This window comes from Apis mellifera, linkage group LG12 (genome assembly GCF_003254395.2).
Source record: "Apis mellifera strain DH4 linkage group LG12, Amel_HAv3.1, whole genome shotgun sequence".
Taxonomy (NCBI): Eukaryota; Metazoa; Arthropoda; class Insecta; order Hymenoptera; family Apidae; genus Apis; species Apis mellifera.
The window spans coordinates 3,527,886-3,544,990 of record NC_037649.1 but is presented as its reverse complement, the minus strand read 5'-3'; the positions used below and the strand labels follow the sequence as shown (position 1 = coordinate 3,544,990).

Below are 17,105 nucleotides of genomic sequence, written 5' to 3'. Positions count from 1 at the left end.
AACAAAAAATTTAAATTATAAAATAAGTGCTGTTAAAAATTAAATATGAAATTATATTTTTGATAAAAAAATATAAATATACACATACTAATTTTTTATATAGTAATACATATATTTATACAATTCATATATATTGTTTTTCTATAAAAATTCATCTATCCCACATAAAATTCTTCAACTCATAATGGAGTTAAATCATTGTTAAAATTTTTTATGTTTGTTTTTAAAAAACATTGTAATTTTTTATATTAAATTTTGGAATTTGTTAATGTAAATGTATTCAATATCATAAAAAAAATATTTTACAAAAAAATCTTTAAATTTTTTAATTTTTAATTTTTAAGAATCTTTGATTTTTTCTCGAAATCTAAATCTAAATTTTCGTCAAAATTTAATTTTTAAATTTTTGAAACTTGAAATCGAAAATTTATGAGATTTTGAAACTCTTGAAAAATTCTTAAAACTTAGTATTACTATTGATTTTTTTTTTCAAAGAATTTCTATATTTCTATTTCTATTTTCTATTTTCAAAAATTAAAATTTTAACATATATTATAATTTCTAAAATTCTTTAATCTCAAATTTGTAATCAAGTATTTACGGAAATTATCTTTTTAATCTTGCAAAAAATAATTATAATAAAAATAATTTATGTAGATTATTATCTCTAATTAATTGCATAATTCTATATAAAAGAAAAATAAATATTTGCAGATATGTAAAATTCAATCTTTAAAAAAAAAACATCGCAGTAAATTATCTTATAAAACGGAGAAAGAAGAAAAGAAAAAAGAGAAAGAGCTTAGATTGAGGTATGAAAGTAGAATAACTGATACATAGTATGATAACTCGGAAGTAAAATATGTATCGGTATAAAATATTTAATTTCTAATTTGAAAAAGAGGATAATAAATTATATTTAATTATATTATATATTTAGTATTTATATTAAATTTTTTAAAATTTTAATTAAAATCTCTCAAATATTTTAGAAAATTAAAATTGAAGTAATAATGATATATTTGATAAAAAAGAATGTTAATGAAAATGATACACATCAATGAAAATGAAAAAAAAAAAGTATTAAATTCGATCGAGAAAATTGTAAAATCAATATCCAATATAAAGTCAACGATAGAAGAAGAATACATTTGATGGATCTCAAATTTTGTCCGCACACCGTGTACAATAATGAACAAATACAATAAATTGTTCGTATGCACTGTGTGAAAAATATAAAACTTCGAATACGATCTTCTCGCGAAATTCACATTGCACGTTCAGCATACTATCGCGCGTAAAATGCGAAGCAAATCGATGACCCAGGGCTTCGTGTTCCATAGTCGAGTGCATATGCACTCGACGAACCTTTCAAATCAAATTTCCTTACAGGAAAGATCGTAATTTTTACTGTCGTGTAATGTAATGTAAAATATATATAATGTATATATATAGTGTATATATATAATGTGTAAAACAAAAAAGATAAACTAAGAGAACTATATAACATTATTAATTCGTATTAATCCAAATTTCAAATAATTTAATTTTTATTCGTGTCAGGTAAAAATTAATATTTCTTAATAGATTAAGAAATATTAATTTCTTAATAGATTATGAAGAAAATATGATTTTTGAAATAGATAAATAGAAATAAATATTTTTATCTCTTTGTATGACGTAAAATTTTATAAATAAAATTTATAAAATTTCTTTGAAATAGTATTTACATAAAAAAAGAAAATTTGAAGTATATTTAATATTGATTTATACAAATATATATTGAAAAAAGATTCATTCAAATATAAAAAAATATTTCAAATAAGCTGTTTTTAATTTTAATATTTTATATAACTACTATAAATACTTTAATAAAAATTACATTATGATATATTAGAATATCCTATATGAAAAAAAAATGTGAAATAAATTTTTTTCATTGAAATTCATTTCCAATTTTGAACTAAAGTTTAAAAAAAAGTTTAAAAAAGTTTGTCAAGTTTAAAAATTTTGCAAATATAAGTAATATTGGTTAATTTCCAATTTGATACGAGTAAATTCTCAATAAATGGTTAAAAAATGTAGAATAAAATTTTGTTATTTTTTTTTTTATAAAAATTGAAGTTTAATATGAAATTACATATATATAATTGAATTTTTAAATTCAGTTTTCTCAAAAACTAATTTTTATATGAAAAAAATTCCATATTTTTTTGTTTATTTTCACATAGAATTATTTCTTATTAATAATTATTAATAATCATTCATATCTAATATGAAAATAACTTATTTTATTTGTACTTAAAAACAAAAAAAATGAAAAAATTTTATTTCTTTATATCTTTGTTTGATTTGTTTTTTCATATAAAACTCCTCTAATCTAATATACTCTATGTAATATATATCTCTATACTAGATACTCTATATATGATAAGACGTATTTATAATAAGTCGAATCAATATCATATTTAAACTAAACATCAGATTTTTAATTTTTGTTTTGAAATATATCTTCTATTTTTGAATCAATTTTTTCCAAGTAAATAATATTTGCTCACGATTGAACGATATCGAAAATATTATACGATAAATGAAAATATTATAAATAATATTTTAAAATAATATTTATTGATTATAAAAATATATCATTTTATAAAATTTTATCTTAAACTATTTTCAATTCTGTAAACAAAACATTAAATAGATACGTTAAACGAAAGTTACATTATTAAATAAAATATTAATAAAAATTTCAATATATATTAATAAAACATATTAATCATTTTAATTTAATTATCTATACTTCTAATAAAACTTTTATACTTTCTGTCTGCGCTGTATTATTATTATTATTATTATTTCATAAATATGTTTCATCTCATATAAATATATCTATCAACTGCATTTACCATTTGAATTTCATCCTGGTACATGGTAGTCGCCATGTTTATCAAAAATATTGGAAACGATAACTTGTATTTATTCAACGCGAATAAATATTGAGTCAACGCAATTAACGAGAAATTGTACGGTAATAAAATGTAGCACATTCCACAGTTTTTCATTTTTACCGGTGTGTAGCAAAAATTTTCTGAATGACAATATGAATATCGTTACTTTCTATTATATAAATTTCTATTTTTTTTTTTTTTTTGCGATCGTACAAAGAATAAACTACAAATAATTTACATGAATAAAACGAAACATGTGATAATAGAAATTAACATTCTCTTTATTTATCGTTTTATATCGTTACTTTTTAATGAAATATAACTTTTCAACTTTCGTTCTTTGTTGAAAATCATTATTACTTTTATGAATAATATATATTTGATGATATATATAATTACAATAATTTTATATATAAATTTAAGTAACTATGATTTGTAAAAAAAACTTTATTAATAACATTAATTGAATTAAAAATCTTTACTAAAGAAATTAAAAACAAATTCAACAGGTTTATTAAATTATTAAATTAAATATATATAAAAAAAAATATATATTATATTATATTATATAGTGTAAATTAAATACAAAATAAAAAAACAAATGATTTAAATTTTAAACTGTTTTCTAATAAAAATATAAATTCAGAATAATTCAAAATTCATAATAAGTAAAAAAATTATGTTTTTTATTATTTAATATCAAAGAATAATTATTTTTAATTTTTTTAATTGAAAAAAATTTGCTAAAAATTGAACAAAAGTGAATTGAATGAAACGAAAATTTGTCAATTTAATAAATACTTAATAAATAATAAATACTAAATAATTATATAAAATATATCGCATTGATAGTGGTCTAAAAAATTTTAAATTTATTTTTATTATATATAATGACAATATTTAATAAGATATTTATAGTATTTTTAAAAATGTAAATTTTAAAAAATCTCTCGAAAATATATACTTTGAATTGTGTCATTATTAATGCCAGCAAAATATATTTTTTATATTTGATATTTTCTTTTTTAATTTTAAGTTAAAACGATAATTCTACAAGCAATTTTTGAATTTCTTTCAAAATTGTTACAAAATATATTTATCTGTTTTTTGCTGCAAGGTCTTCAATTCTGTAAAAAGATCCAAATTTAATCGAGAAATCAATTTAAAAATAAAAATAACAATCATGTGTAACAAATACAACAATCGGAATAAAAATAAATTAATCATGATGTATTATATTATATTATGAAGTATTAATAACCGATTTTATGCTTCAGGTTATAGTAACAAAAAACAAAAAATAATAATAATAATAATAAATATAACCGCTACAGAAAATTCCTTTTCCACAGGTCAAAACAGCCACGTCACCGCTCGAGCATTCGCTCCTTGAAGGTTACCATTCCACAATTCCTTCTTCGAGTCTTATCCACTCAACCCTACATTTCCTCATTTTTTAGCGAAGAATCACTACATGCTACGATATAAGCTTATGAACAATTATACAAGATATTCTACTTGGAATTCATATGGGAAATGTAGAACTGGGATTGAAGAAAAGAAAATGATAAGAATATTTAACAAATTATTTGAAGAAAAGAAAATGATAAGAATATTTAACAAATTATTAAAAATAAATTGCTAACTCACTTATTTCATAATTAGCAAGGGAGCATTGTATTATTAACGATATGATAATTGTAATTCATAATTTTAAAAATATCAAAACATTTAAATTAGAAAATTATTCAAATTTTAAATTTTTACTTATATATATATATATATATATATATATATATATATATATATATATATATATATGAAGTGTTTTATTTGAAATTATCGCAAATATTGAACATTTTTTTTTTTTTAAATAAAAATGATCTCAGCAACAATTCTTGATAGTTCATTTTAAGATTTAAAAAATTTTTCTTCCGTTTTTTTCAATAAATTAATTATTTTTAGATAGGTATTATGTATTAAATAATTATTATACATATAATAATTATATATTCCTTTAAAGATTACTTTATTTAAAACATTAATTACTTAATTGCAAACATGTATAATAATTGCATATATATTATTGCACACGCTACAAGATTGCAAGAAGAATATTTTTCTTCATATCTTATATAGATTTTTCATTATAATCTTTTAATTATGCAAAATAGATAAAAAAAATTTTAAATAGTTCTTTACATAATAAAAAAGTAGGGTGGTTTAATGACAGCTATTTCAATAACGACAAATCAATGTATTATTTCATTAAATTATTCTTATTTAAAAAAAATAAAAGAAAGAATTTTTGGGCCTCAAGATGAATCAAAAATTACTCTATAAAACTAGATCTTTTGAATCGTTTAATTTAGGAAAAAAATTAACATTTACAGTTTAAAAAAAGAAATAATTTGTTGCGCTTTATTCTTTATATTATTGAGCTTTGTATATTATATTATTATCTATACATATTGCATATTTGTTATAAGAAGATTCTTCATATTAGAAGATATAAAGATATATTAAAATACTAAATTAAAAATTCACAGTTTGGAAACTTATTTACTATTAAAAAATAAATAACAATTTTTTGCGTTAATAATTCAATAAATGCAAATAAATAAATAAATAAATTTTTAATCAAATCAAGTTTTCTATATAAAATGCTATATGTATATGATTATTTATGGAAATTTTAAACATTGTAAATTATTAATAATAAAAATATACATTAAATTGAAATTTAAAAAAAATAAAAGAAAGAATTTTTGGGCCTCAAGATCAAAATCAAAAATTACTCTATAAAACTAGATCTTTTGAATCTAAAAACACTTTTATAATTATTATAAAACATGAGTATTGAGATTATATAATATATTAACATATTCATCTTTGTAGAATATATTTGAAAAGTTTAGTGACAAAAGAAATATAAAATAATATATAAAAGTATCAATTGAGATTTATTGAGACTTTATTAAGTTAGAAACAATGAAAAATTTGAATTTAATATAATTTTCTAATAAAATTTTTGATTCGTGCTTCAAAATGTTTAAATATCTCAAAGATTTTTATATTCCCTCTAGCATAATAATTAATAACTTTCGAAAAAAATATAATTTAAGTATTTTTAATTAAAAAATATTTCAAATATGCTTACAAAAAAAATATAGAATTTTTTTGATATTTTAAAATAAAGTTAAAAAGTTTTATATCCTTTTTAGAAATTTAAAATTTTTATTTTTCCTACACAAGAATGATGCAAAGAAAAATAAATTTTTCGCTTTTGTCATATTTTGTAAGTATTGAATAAAATATTACATTCTAAAAAGAATAATAATTCTTAATAATGAATTTTATTTTCTTAAAGATAATTTCCACCAGAAAAATTTAATCCATGTATTACTCATTACGTATACATGAATTTTCATTACTTTTTATTAATATCAGAATTTTCGGAAATTAAAAATTTCTCTGTAAAATAATATTCCATTGATTGATAACTTTGATAAACTATCATAACTCGAATACCTAATAAAATTTCCAAACTATAGTAGTTTCTAACATATACAATCATAAATCTTAAGAGTTTCTTATATCTATTTATATATATATTGTATATCTATTTAGTATTCCTCGACTGCAACCAAGAGACACATACACATGTAACAAAGAAAAAGCTGCCCAAAAGAAAAAGTAATCGGGTTAACGATGTGAAACTTCTTCAACGTTCCCTCAAATCTCCATGGAACGAACTCGATCCAAAGATTACCTTGGTGAGAATTCCACAAGGATGCGCGTTCCTCGAAAACGACGACGCGATCCTTCCATTTACACGATGCCACGACGAATTCGGAACACCTTTGGGAGAGAAGCAGCCGAGTAAACGAGATAAATAGAGGGGGATGGCAGGGAGGCAAGGGAATATATTTGCATGGGCGAATCGGAACACCTGGACAAGCTTGTGTCCGCGGAGAGAAATTGCACGGAACATCCTTGCTCGTTCCACGCGAGCCGCAGGCTGGTTAATTCGTGGAAAGTGTCCAACTAATTTGCCCTCTGATTTTCTTTCACGAACTCGACGAACTCTATCTTGCGATCACTTTTTAACTTTATTGAGAATTATAATATCCAATCGCATTTGTGGATTATACATTGAAGATAAAATTAAAGATAAAAATATAAATTAAAGTATTAAATTTAAGTATAAATATTTATTAAGTAAATAGAATGAAATGAAATGACTAAAATTGCATGATTATTTTTTATGTTTTTTTTCTTATTGAAAAATGCATTAATTCTTTTAGATTTAGAATAGAAAATAGTTTCTTTGATTCCAAATCTATCCCAAATTGCTTCAAAAATTATCAAAAATTATCAAAAATTCATGTGCGACTAATTTGCCTTCTAATTTTGCGATAACTTTTTAATTTGAGAATTATAATATAGCATTACTCTCATGAAATGAATTAAAATACATTTAAAGTAGAATGAATTAAATGATCAAAATTGTATGATTATTTTTTAATAATTAGAAACACATTAATTCTTTTTTAGATTTAGTGTATAGAAAATAGAATTTCTTTGATCTATTAAAATTTAGTCTCTAATTTCTTCAAAAATTTCTTCATTCAAAATTTAATTCTTAGAAACAGAAATTGTTATAAATTATTGAAAAAAATTTATAAAAATCAAGGAAAATAATTTTTAATTAGTTTGCAATCAAATTTAGATTTTAATTCTTTAAATATTAATAAGAAAAACAATTTTCATTCGCTATTAAAAATTATAAGTAAAAAAAGAATTTTATCTTTATATTTTTTTTATCCTAATATATAACAATATATTTAAAAACTTACAAAAAAAAATTATATATATTATGTAATATATTATGATATATTATTATATATTATGTAATATATATATATATATATATATATATATATATATTATGTAAAATTTTATAATAAATAATTGAACTTTTTTGAGAGCACTTCATTTACTATCATATTAATTTTATATCGTCTTACAATATTTATATATTGTAATAATTATTATAATATATATCCTATAATTAATAATTTTAAACTTATATCTATTGATCATATTAATAATCCGCCTATTGTAATAGATCAATTGTAATTTGTAAATATAAATTTACAAATAATCACAAATATATATTTTGCATATTTTGCAGGTACATATAATCTATTTAATGATTTCCTTCATTTTATAACTTCAAATACAAAAATGTAGGGATTAAAAGTGATCCAACATCATCTTTTATCTGTCTGTCTAAATCCGTTAAAAGCTAAACTTTAAAAAAAAATTTTTCAGAAAATTTACTTTTATTCTTCAACATCCATTCTAACACTTGCAAAGATAACGAATAAAACATTTCAGCCATTTACCTGATTCAGAACGGCAGGAAAAAACACACGAAAAGAAGAGTAAGCTTGACTTGTAAAGAGAAAAACAGCTGTCTCGATGACGTCACTACCTGTGTTACAACTCTGCCAACATCCCTTGGGGTATGGGTCAGTCCCGGTACACAGCCAAGAGCTTAGTCCAACTATCCAAGTGACGAAACTTCATTTGCAAGCTACATTTTTTAAAAACCCGATATGCGAAAACTGAGAATTTCTTCGAGTGTTTCCAAAGAAAAGAACACGACATCTTAACATTCCCTTTTCTGAATATAAAAAAATTTTCCAAATTTGTTCACCCTTATTATTATCATATATTCTACATATATATTACATACTATGTGTCCTCGTGTAAGCTTTTACTATGAATATTTTGATAGCACAGTCTGATTAAGTGTCGCAGGTTTAAATCCACGTTATAATTTTTATTCATCTGAAGATATAGATCTAGGAATTGCTCGAGCTTGTTTTTCATCACTTTCATTCACTTTCATTCACTTGTCGAATGTGTCAAAAGTGAATAAGTGAGTGAGAATGAGTGAAATATTTCATTTTATCACCGAAATAAAACAAAGATTTTTATTAATCGAAAAAATTCTCAGAATTGAGATACCTTCGCGGCATTCAAACAGAGGAAAAATCCATTTAAATAAAAATGCAAATGGACAATATTGTACATGGTAATTTTGAATAGATAGAATAATTATAGAAGAGGTGAGCCATATTTGTTTATGACAGAATTACATCTATAATTAACGGAGAAAAAATAGAAATAAATAGAAATTTTTTGCTTAAGACATAGTATATATTCGATAAATTATTAATCCTTTTAATATTTAAGCGTTAATTTCGATTTTTTGTTTTCAATAGGATTTTTAATCTATGCAATAGCGCTTTATTTTTCTAAAATATATTTCTGTAGTAAAATTCTATAGTATTTCACTCAGATATTATTGTAAAAATATATGTAGTAATTTCTATGGTTACATTAATATCCAATCATTTTATCAAGTGATTAATTAACGATACGTTTATATTACTTTGATTAAATCCGACAAATAGATCAAGACTAGAAATATGAAACTTGTCATAAGTTTTTTTATTTATATTATTTTATTCAAAAATATGATGTTTCTAAAAAAGAAAAATAAATGTTTTTCATTACTAATTACAAACTATATATAAAATATATAAAATAATATAATAAAAATTGTAATTAATTAATTCCTTCTTTATTGATAGTGAATTTGAAGAATATCATTTTGAATAACTTTTTCTTTTGCTTTTTTTATAATTAGTAATCAGCTTTAGTTTTTAAATTATTCGAAAAAAATTTTTAATATCATATTAAATTTTATATTGATATAATATAATATTGAATTTTACCTATATATGATAGTATGTATTGCAACTTGTCAACTATTTATATTTAAAACAGAATAACTGATGAACAATATAAATGAACTTATCAAAAATTTCTTATCAATTTTCTTATCAATTTTTAAAAATCTTCTTTATGGCGTTTAGAGAAAAATCAAATAGTTTCAAATGCTGCATTATCTGACATTTAAATCTTCTCTGAAAATGGAAGAGTTTTGCAAATTTGAAAAATTTAAAATTCAACATTTTTTTTTCTTAAGAATTGTATATTTTTTCATACATTAATCGATGCTTTTTTTCATTTTATAAAAATATTTTATAAAAATATTTGAAACACTTTTTATAAAAATATTATTTGAGTAAAAATTGATTAATTTAATTTTAATTTTTTAACATTTTATTTGAGCAATATATACGTTTAAACATTATGTTTGTATATCATGCTTACTGACAATTTCATTATACCAGCATTAAGCACTCTTTTGATATAAAATCAAAATATTTATATCATATTTATAAATTTAAAAAAAAATAGATTTATTATCCACATTTATTTTTTGCAATAAAAAAGTTAACTAAAATGCTGTAGAATTAAAAATATTTCAATCAATATATGTCAATTTTATATCAATTTTAGAAAAATTTTAGAAAAATATCAGAAATCAATTCATAAAAATATAGTTTTTTTAAAAAAAATTCAAAAAAGAAGTTGAAAGGCTAATAATTTAAGAAGAATATATTGAATCTGTATTTGAATATAGTGAACAGAATCTGCAAACATCTATGTATGAATCCATTTAAATATCTTTTCAAATAACTCAAATGAAAAGTTAAAGAATCTTGAAAATCAATCAATTTTTAAGTCAAGTATTCCCTAATGTTTTATATATATATTAAATAATGAATTACTTGAAACTATTTAATTTTTTTTAATTAAATTTTTTTTTTTAATTTCTTAGTATATTAGTGTTATAGCTTATTGTTAATTCAGTTGCAAGAAATATCTTATATACAATGGCAAAATAATAAGATATTGAATGTGAAATTGATATCATTATCATGTAATTTCTGTCATTGTAATTTCGGTCGTTCAAGGATTATTTTATATTTTATTTTCATGAATTCGAATTTAAGTATAGATAAATACAAAGTACTATGGAATAAATAGAAAAATAAAAATCTATTTTTATATTTGTTATAATAATATATTAAATTATTTTATATTGATTTTCTGCCTTAATTATTTTTAACAATTTTAATAATTATCATTTTGTACAATTATAATTTATTTGTACAATTATAATTTATATCATTGTATCCAATCATCTGTCTTTTTTGTTTTACATATTATTTTTTCGTTATAGATCTCTCAATTTTTCATATTCATTTTTCATTCAGAAATAGTGATTTATTAGTTAATTAAAGAAATTGTTATTAAGTCATAGGATTTTATATATAATTTTATATATAAATATAATATATATTATATAATATAATATAATATAATATATATTTTATATAAAATATTAGATTTTTATAAAAAGTTCATATTTGATTTTTGAAAATTATTTTTAATTTAATCAAAATAAGCACTATTCACGATATTTTTCCAACAGCAATCTAAAAAAAAAATCTTCGTTTTCGAAGAAGACTTTGTTTTTAAAAGCGATAAGCGATAAGCTTTTTGAAGATTTGAAATCTAAAGAAACTGTCTCTGAATATTTTCTGACACAGGAATGATTCAAAATCTATTGGAAAAATATTTGAAGAAGAATTTTGTAATCCTGAAAATGTTTATACAATTATTTATATAAAAAAAAGATACAAATTAAAAATATAATTAGAATTTATAAATTTAATAAAATTAATGAAAATTGGAGAAATGCGATTAATAAGAAAACGGAAAATTGAAGATAAAATTGCACAAAAATTTGGAAATTAATCTTTTAGAAATTTCTATTTAAGAACTATAAATATATATATATATAATATAGTATATAATACTTATATATTTCTATAATAAATATTGTATATTTGTATATTAAAAGTTTTAAAAAGTTTTAAAATTAAAAACTTTTCAATATTCAAAAATTAATTTTTTTTAAAAATTTGAAAATTGTGTCATAAGAGTACTTATTAACAATAACTTTGCAACAATATAATAAAAAAAGATCGTAAAAAATTTGATATTTTTTTTTAAATAAAACTATTATATTGTAAAGGATATCGAGATAAATTCAAAAAAAAAACATGACACTTTTATTCATATAATATTGTTATAATAGTAAAAATAGTACATAATATTTATCTTTTCAGTATCAGTATGTCAGATGTTATATAATAAAAATGATTTCATTAAATAAATTCAAAATCTCGAGTTCATTATAAAAAAAAATATTTTTTAAATCGTTATTTATAGTTCATATAAACAAATTTTATAAATTTTTTTTATTGCATTTTATATAAATGATTTAATAATTGTGAAAAAAATAGGCATTTATTTTTATTTATTTTTTAAATATATCGTAAACAATTATCGAGGAAGAGTTACGTGAAAAAATAATTTTAGCTAAAATCGAGTAAATGTACTCTGCTAACTAATTAAAGTTAGTAAACCATAATTGCACACCTCTTCGCGTATATTATTATACTCCATCATTATCTAGTATTTATATGAAAATAATCAACGGAATGATTGTATTTAATGATTAATTAATGAAAATAGCATACGGTAAATCTTAATTTACACTGTACCATACTTAGAAACGGTTAATTTATTTGTTAATATTACATCGTTTTAATTTGCATTACAATTATAGTTAACTCTTAGATAATAGTATAGAATAATCAATATTCATCGATTTGTCATTTAAATGCATACCAATGAAGAATATCTTACATAAGACATAACGACGTCAACTCATAAGTCAATTCAATTTTATATAAAAATAAAATATAGATATTAAATATCAAGCAAAAAATTAAAAAAGAAAATATATAAAAATAGAAAGATATTTTAAAGTACTAATTTAATATACGTAATATTTCAATAGTACAATTCGATTAAACTCACATGATAAATCGACTTCCATTGATGATCATCTACAATTTCTGGATGCAATTTATCGATAATCACATAGGAATAATTAATTTCTCCAAGAGTTTGTAATAAATTTAAACATATATTTTAATATGCACCAGAATGCACATAAAACAATAATCCATCCTCTACTGTATAATTGTAACTATTGTATAAACTACATTATATTGCTATGATACGCCATATAAATTAAGATTATATACGAATGTATATATATGTAATAATGAAAATTATTCTTAAAATTTTTTTTTTATTCAAGTAACAATTTCATTGTAAAAATATTGATTATAATGTATAAGGGAAAAAAATGTTAAGTAAAATACTTCACGTTCCAATCGCGCTTAATCGATATTAAGATCAATAATTTTCGCTATCATAAATATATATACTTGGATATTTCTTCGAACATATAAATACATTTGTAAAAAATATCCATTGGTAATAATGTTTAAGATAAAAATAATAAATCAAATAAAAATGGAAAACGCACCTAATCGTACAATAAACGACTAATTATTTGACTATAAATTCGTGTTATAATTCAACATCGTATTAAATTGAATGATTATATTAAATGAGAGATTAACGACCTTTCTTGATTGAGCGACTTCTTTTCACATTTTATTTTCAAATTATTATCGATCATGTACTTCGCGTAAACAAAGTCATAACCTCTTCTTCGAATTTATGTTATCAACATTCTTAAGAAATTGATATAAATTGTCTGCATTGCAATCCTATTTTTCTGCGAATTTCTATAATTATAATTAATAATTATAATTAATAATAATTGATAATTTTTTTGCATAAAATTAAAATTAAACATTAAAAATTTTTGCGATACAAAGATCCGAATGAAAAGGCATTATTTCCTGCAGAGTTATTAAAGCCTCCACTAAGGGGGTAAACTTTTGGAAAATTTTCGAAAGTTTAATGGAAGCTCACAGAACATGGTAACCGTTTGTGAAGAAGTTGAATGGACTGTTATGTGAATAGACCATCTGGTCGTGGGAAAACGTGCGCATTTCGTACAGTATCTAGAACGAAGATTTCTTTTTTTGAAATTTCTTTTTGCAATTTTGTTCTTTTAATATTTTCAAACAGAAATTATTCAAAACTTATAATGAAACTTGCAATATTATTTGAGATTAATAACGAGAAAAATGAAGAGGAAATCGAAGCAAAAGAATAATAAAAAAACGAAAAATACATAATATCACGTGAGAAAACAGAATTAATAGCGGAAGCGTTATAAAAAAACTAACGTAAAAAAATTTGTATATTCACATAAGTATACAAAAACATGTCGGAATGAGACAATCGAACGCGTCTCTTCATCGAAGAATCACATCATCTAATCTCAATGACACAATCGAATGGAGGCAGTGAACTTCTTTGGCGTCAGACTATTTCAAGCTCTTGAAACGCGGCAAGACAAGAGAGAAAAAAAAAACCAGTTCACTGCGCGCGTAGAATTCTACGTGACTTACGTAAAATATAACACTATTCTGAAGAGATTCGATGCGTTTATAAAATATGTTATTGCATATACATGATAATATATTTAACATACATATATAAATACACATATATCATTGTCATTTGGATCATACTCGCAAAAGACAAAATTCATCGACTTACGTCAACTGCGAGCTCCACTTTCGATCGATACACCACGATATCTCTCTCTCACTCTATCTGTCTCTGTTGCCCTTTCACAACTGTTAGCTCCGTCCCTTTGTTCCTATCGTCCCGGTAGATTCTCACCAATAAACACTAAACAAGACCAACAAAAGCAATACGTAAAAAAAAAACCGGCAACGACTGTCTTCTTTTGTCATGAATCACGGTAACATGAACGAATATGAGACAAGAAGATGAGAAACTCGCACGTAGAAAAGATAAACAAGAAAAAACGTCGAACACAACACACACGCGATTCGCGATTCCGGAGCACAGCTGGTTGGAACGTCGTCGTGCGCGTTACGCTGTATCGGCCACTCGAAACTCCGGCTGCCGTTTCAAGGGCAAGGCTAGCCCTCGTCGTTGAAGGAACGCGGTACTATCATTATGTTACAAATAAATTTTTATAAATACAACGATGAAAACAAATTATACACGATCAATTTTCTCACGAATTGAATCGAATTTTCCTCATAAATTGAGTTGTTTCAAACTTTTGTTCCGTTCAAGAAATACCAAACTCGTCACAAACCGACTCCTTCGATGAACACGACGATACTGAGGCGCCGGCGTGTTTATTGCCCCCACCACCGATCCCCCCGCTACTTCCAGCAATCTATCCCCACTACTCTCGCTGCTCTTTCCTTCTCTACTTCTCTAACCATGCTGGATTTTTCTCTACCACGCCACCCTCTCTACCACCAGCTTCCCATTCGACCCTCTCCTACCTATATCCCAGGTCTCAGCTGTCCTACGAGTGTTCTGCTTCAAACCTTTTCCTTCCTTCTCTTACTACTATTTTATCCTCGTTCCTTTTATATCCTTTCTCTGTTTCTCTATCCTTCTATCTCTCTCAACCCTGATCCTCCACGATGTCCTTGTTTGCAACGTTTCCCCTACGCTGTTCCTTTCTTTTTTCTTTGTCTCGCTTTTACTTACACAATTCGTGTTAAACTGTTCTTTTCTTTCTCGCGGGTGAATTCGAAACATAAACTAGGTCGTTATGTTCACAGTACCAAACGCGTGTTTTAACCATTTGGCTTTTTCGAGTTTTCCCGGGATAAACAGATAAACATAGTGGCAAACCCTTCGAAAACATTGGAATCGTAGCGCGTGCTTTTCGGGATGAACGAGGGTAAAGTCTGACCGAGGATTAGCCGATGAAGTCTGTCGCGACAAATCCAATGGTAGTGACGCAAACTGCGTCAAGGATTCACCCTCACGAGGCCAACGAGATATGCAAATGTAGGCTATCCGGAAAAAGCTGCAAAAGTTGACCTTGCAACTTTTCACTGGCAGTTTTGAATAATTGTAATTGAAATATATTTTTAAAGGTCAAGCTGGTGTAATTATTAAATTATTTATTTGATTTTATTTGTTTTAACTTTTATCTTTTTTCTTACAAAATTACAAAATTCATTTTACGATTTTTTACCTATTATTATCGCTATTATCTATATTTATCTACATATATTTATTATTATGTATTATTATTATGTATATATGTATATATATAAAAAAAAAGAATGAATAATTTTCTTTTTTATTTATTTATTTTTAGATACTTTTGCAAAAACAATTGCTACTTCTACTATATCTATATTATAATTCTACATTTATTAAAAGAATACAGCACAGATCTAGCGTCGCATCGTATCGAATTAATCGTTCTCCATTCGCAATAATGTATTCGAGGCACGTTCTACCGGAAGCCGCAATGCGATCGTAGGAGCACAGGGATAAAAAGTGAATCTTTACGCGGCAGGAAATATAGCGATCGTTTAACAGTAAATCCTGTGCGGTCGCATAAAGCGGACGCTTAATCCGGCTCGCATAAGCGATAGTATAGCACTAAGTTTCTTTAGCTGGGGTATAAAAATGATATTGTGCAATTATCGAATGTTTCATTCTTTTTTAAAGAACACTTGAAAAAAAAAAAAAAGAAAAAGACCTTCGATACCAGACTGTTTTCTTTTTGCTAGGCGAGACACATGCGGTCATTTATTACGGTATTCATTTATTAAGACCACCTGGGATGTGGTGCTATAATTATGCTGCCTGAAACTGCGTGAAACCAGTTCGACAGTAAGCCTGGCGATAACTAAGGACAGGCCTCGCTCTGTTGCTGATCTCGGATCTTCGCGATTATGGAATGTCAGCCATTGAACAAAATTCTCTCGTTAATGTTTGATTAATTTATTTTTTCATTTATAAAGTTTATTTTAATCCTTTTCTAATATTTTTGATTAATCTTTCTTCTTCATTTTATTTTTTTATCTTATTTTATTTGTTCATTTTTGTTTTCCCTTATGTTCTTATGTTTAGATTTCTATTTCTCTTACATTTTTTCCATCTTTTATTTATAATTCAATAAAGTTATTAAACGCTATCTTAATTAATATTGAAAGTTTCAATTATCCTTTGAATCAATATTCATTCCAATTAATCTATTTCTTTATTTTTTATTTTGTTTACTTCTCATTATATTTCATTAAGAACCACATTTGGTTTTCCCTCTCTTATAATCTTATAATCTTATTCTTTTTACTATTTTCAACTATTATA

The 17,105-nt window shown here is 23.2% G+C and overlaps 1 long non-coding RNA gene across 5 annotated transcripts in view; it reads right to left on the bottom strand.

Moving 5' to 3' along the window:
• LOC100578102 overlaps nucleotides 1–15,100 on the bottom strand; it is a 314,713-nt gene extending 299,613 nt beyond the window's left edge. For 3 of the 5 annotated variants that reach the window (XR_001705214.2, XR_001705212.2, XR_001705215.2), the window contains exon 1: nucleotides 14,499–15,100. This is a non-coding gene — a long non-coding RNA (ankyrin repeat domain 50). The remainder of the gene's footprint in view (nucleotides 1–14,498) is intronic. The other 2 variants (XR_001705211.2, XR_001705213.2) reach the window with 1 other exon arrangement.
• Nucleotides 15,101–17,105: the final 2,005 nt, after the last annotated feature.